General features: G+C 54.2%; 1 long non-coding RNA gene across 2 annotated transcripts; it reads left to right on the top strand.

Moving 5' to 3' along the window:
* Nucleotides 1–2,410: 2,410 nt before the first annotated feature.
* Nucleotides 2,411–4,135, top strand: LOC122202492. 2 transcript variants are annotated; one of them, XR_006194694.1, is made up of 3 exons: nucleotides 2,411–2,576; nucleotides 3,215–3,625; nucleotides 3,842–4,135. It is a non-coding gene; the product is annotated as an uncharacterized LOC122202492 (long non-coding RNA). The 2 variants fall into 2 exon arrangements; XR_006194695.1 differs by having other exon boundaries at nucleotides 3,203–3,625.
* The last annotated feature ends 408 nt before the right edge of the window (nucleotides 4,136–4,543 follow it).

Here is a 4,543-nt window from a genome sequence, read left to right as displayed (position 1 = left end):
AGAGGGTGGGAGAAATAGCGGTTCTAGCAGCTTGGTTTCTGGGGTGCCATACCAGCAGAGGGTCCCTTTCTGGACCCACCAAGACCCCCACTCTCAGGGGTGTCCTGGCCCATGTCCACTTGCCTGGGCCCTCCGTGGCCACCTCCAGTCACACTCAGGTGTCCGAAACCTCCCCTGAGTGGCCTGTGTTCCCAGCCCTGGCTCTCTCAGCTGTGACTGTGTGTGTCCCAAGACAGGCGCTAAACCACTCTGGGTCTCGTTTCCTCCCTGGCTGGCGGAATGGGCTGGGGGCCTTGCTCACCCTGGAGGGACTCGGGGCTGGTGGCAGGTACGAGAGCTGCTCAAAGTAACAGCTGTGTTTTTGTTACTGGTGACCAGGGGGATGGCTTGCGGAGCCCTTTCCAAACCCCACGCCTGGCCTAGATTCTCAGTGGCCAGCCAGACGGGAGAGGACAAGGATTGATCCACAAACATCGACTGAACCAATTTGGGGCCAAGCCCTGTTGTGGGCAGACAGCAGCTGGCACAGGGCCTGGCCCATGACACGCGTCCAAAAAATAACTGCCGAGAGAAGGAACGGATCGTGCCGTGAGTATAGAAGCTGCTGGTGTGTCTCCGGCCCCCAGGGAGCTTACAGTCCCCCTGGGACATGAAAGTGGGTTCTGACTCCAGCTCTGCCTCTGACTGCTCCTGGCCTTCCTGTTTGTCCCTCTGTAACATCGGGAGCTCAGTGACCTTGAAGACCATTTCCTGCTGGGATATTAATACCACCACTAATAATAACAGTAGCCGTCGAGGCAGGAGCAAGCCTGCTAAAATTAGCTGCACCTGTTGAGGGTACGACACGTGCCAGGCCCTCTCCATATGTTCTGACGTCAGTCCCTGCTGCGTGAGCTGGACGCAGCATCGCCATGTTGACAACCAGGGGATGGGTGCTCTGTACTCGCGCAGGGTCCCGGAGCTAGAACAGAACTCACGGCTGTTTTGGTTGGGCTTGGAGGATGGCAAAGACCAGAGGCACCCAGCTGACCTCAAGTAAGGGAGGACTGAGTGAAAAGGGAAACCTCGTGGGGACTGCGGGGAGCCAGCCCCCAGGCTGCGGGCAGGGCAGGACTGTGCCGTGTGTGGTGTGGGGACAGGGGACAGGAGCCCTCCCAGAAGGCTCCAGAAGTCCCCCGAGCTGCAGTTCGGCATCACCCCTCAGCGGGCCTCCTTCCTATCTCTCTGCTTCTTTCTTTCGGTTCCAGATCACCTGCCGAGTTCCCTTCTTCCTCTCTGTATGTCTGTTCCGGACCCCCAGCCCCTGCTCCTCATAGATGCGGCTGTCATCCCACGGAGTCTCCTCTCGGATTCTCTCCAGATCCCCTCTCGGCCTCTCCCTCGCCCCCATTTTACTTCCTACTTCCCAATTCAAGGTCCGCGACCCGAGACCTCTTTTGGCCCCTGCCAGGCCCCCCCCCCCCCCCGCCCCCATGTGCCTTTGGATGGTCAGACCCCACCCCTTGTCTGTTCAGCTGTGGGGAAGGGGCACGTTCCCTTCTCCCAGCCGTCCTCAGACTTGGCCTCAGGGCCCTGTTCCACTATGAAAAATTATTGGAGACTTGAAAGGGCTTTTGTTTATGTGGTTGTATCTATTGATATTTACCATATTAGAAATTAAAGCCGAGAAATCATAAAATATTTATTCTTGAAGAACAAGGACAAAGCATTACATATTAACATATATATTTTCATGAAAAATAACTACTTTCTGAAATGAAAACGTACGGGAGGGGCATCACTTCTGGGTGTTTTGCAGATCTCTTTAATGACTCACCTAAGAGAAGACAGCTGGGTGCTCATGTCTGCCTTTGGATTCATTTTGTTGATGCCCCTAGAAAACCTCTCTGTATATTTGTTTCCAAAAGAGAGAGAGTGTATAAGGCACACAATGCCTTCTAACTTCGCAGAGCTTCTGGAAGAACCGGTGTCTTAGATCGTCCCTGATGTGGCCCTCGCAGGATTTCTGGTAGTGCTGGGTTCCTCTACAACCTGACAAATGCCATGGGATCCCAGCAGTCACACGAAGGCAGGACGCTAGGTCCAAGAGCCCAGTGATTCTTGGAGCTGGAACTGGATCCGCGGGACCTGGGAGCGCCCAGTGGAGCTTCGAGTAGCTTCCTGAGGACGCAGGAGGTGAATGGAGGCACGACAGATGGGTGTATCTGGAGAGGCAGAGGGGAGAGGGAGAGTCTCCCAGGCCGTGGGAAACGACTGGGCACATCTTCAAAGTGGGAAGGCGAGGCATGGGGCCAAGGCCGACCGAGACCTTCAGGGCCCCAAGCGCTCGAAAGATCACGGTGCTCACTCCCACCCTGCATGGCAACTGAGAATAAAGTTTATTTTCCATAGCGACGCTAAGCTTCCTGTGTGTGTTGGAAGTTGAAATAGCCTCCTTCTAGTTTCTGGATTGCAAAACTGTGGGTAAGTGCACAGAAGCAGAACTTGTCTCCTCTTTTGTTCTGTTGGTGCTGGGTTGTGTTAGTGCCTGCTGTAAGGGCTTGCTGTGCTGCTTGGGTCGTGTATGGACCCTGGGGGTAAGTGGCGAGCGGGGTGAGTGGGGATGGGAGCTCTGAGAGCGCCGGGCATTCAGACCCTACTGCCAAGAGAGGGTCTGAGCCGCCTGGCCTGGAACTGCCCTCCGGGGGGCAGATGTAGCAGAAGCTTTGGCTCAGCCTGGAGTCCCCAAATCTGGGGCTGGGTGGGACAGTCTCTCCCATGGCCTTCGTTTTTTCTGCTTCCTGTGGGATGGTGGACCTCAGTGGGGGGTGGGGGAGTGGGAGGGTCCTGGAGGTGGAACGACCCCCACCCCAGCAGAGAGCCAGAGGCCTGGTCAGGGACAGAGGTCTCAGGGCTGTGCGGCGGTTTGTGGGCCCACTGGCTGTCTGAACGCCAGCTCTGCCATCGACTCTGTGCCTTAGTTTTCTCATCTGCAAGGTGGGGTTAAGGACGCCCAGCTCACAGGTCTGTCATGAAGGCACAATGAGAGTCAAGAGGTAAAACATCCGGTGCGAAGAATGGGGCCATCTCCACGAAGCACCAGCTTCATTCCACTTTTGTCTCGTGCCATAGCTCAGATCCGAGTTCATAGGAATTGCTCGATAAACATCTGTTGAACACAAGAATTAATAAATGAACACATTCGTGGCTCACATGATAACAGTTCTCTCCGTAGGCAAGGCCAGTCCAACCACCTCGGGCAGAGAAGCTCAGACCCAGAGAGGGAAAGTGACTTTAAGGGCCACACAGCAGATTAGTGCCTGAGCCGAGTCCTGAACTCTGGCTCGGCTACCGTCAGCCATGGGGCCCTCAGTGAGGAGGGTGTCTGGGGGAGGGGGCTGGGCCTCCCTCCCCTGCATGTGTATATGTGCATGTGCATGCATGCTTGCATGCATGTGTGTATGCCTGGGAAGCCAGGAGACTAGATGCCCTTCTCTCCAGGGTTCTCCCTCCTGCCGGAAGGCCTGTGGTGGGCGCCTGGCCTACCTGGCCCCTGCCCGTCTCACCTATTTGTTGGGATTTCTGTGCAGGCTGGACCTCTATAGGGAGGTGCGATCTTCTGGACCTAATGAAGTTATCACGGCCTGTAAGAGAGCCCAGGCTGGCTGTTCCAAGTTTGGGAGGGAGTGGGGGGAAGATCTGGGGAAGGTGGGGGTGCATGTCATGTCTCCCTTGGCATCCTGGGACTGGGAGGGGCCCCTTCCTTCTCCTGCCTGCCAAAGCCCCCCAGGCCAGGAGACCCCATCTTGGCCACAAGCCTGTTTCCTGGTGGGTGTTGTAAATCAGCTGTTCTTCATTCCAGAGCTTCTCAAAGTGTGGCCTGTGGAGCGCAGCTGCAGTAACCTGGAGCTGGGTAGAAATGCAGACTCCAGGCTCCACCCCAGACCTGCGGGGTTAAAGTTTCTGTGGGTGGCACCCAGGAATCTGCATTTTACAAGGCCTCTTCTGACGCTTACAAATTTTAGGAATCATTGCTTACACAATTCCTCAACAAAAATGTGACATCTAGCAGGGCTGACATTAAAAGTGGATGGGTGGGGGCCCCTGGGGGGCGCAGTCCGTTAAGCGTCCGACTCTTGATCTCGGCTCAGGTCATGGTCTCACGGTTCGTGAGTTCAAGCCCCACAAGCGGGCTCTGCACTGATAATGTACAGCCTGCTTGGGATTCTGTTTCTACTGCTCTCTGACCCTCCCCGACTTGTGCTCTCTCTCTCTCTCTCTCTCTCTTTCTCAAAATAAATAAACTTAAAAAATTTTTTTTGGAAAGGGGGGATAGGTGTTTTCTGCCTAGACTTAGAATTATTTATGTATTTTTTATTGAGGTATAATGGATATACTGCATTATATTAGTTTCAGACATACAACATAATGATTCAATATTTGTATATATTACGAAATGATCACCACAATTGGTCTAGGTACCATCTGTCACCGTACACAGTTACAGAATTTTTGTCTTGTTCTTCTTATGATCAGAACTTTTAAGATCTACTCTCCAAGTAAC

Source organism: Panthera leo, chromosome D2, assembly GCF_018350215.1.
Source record: "Panthera leo isolate Ple1 chromosome D2, P.leo_Ple1_pat1.1, whole genome shotgun sequence".
In the NCBI taxonomy this organism is placed as follows: Eukaryota; Metazoa; Chordata; class Mammalia; order Carnivora; family Felidae; genus Panthera; species Panthera leo.
This window is presented reverse-complemented; position numbering and strand designations above follow the sequence as displayed.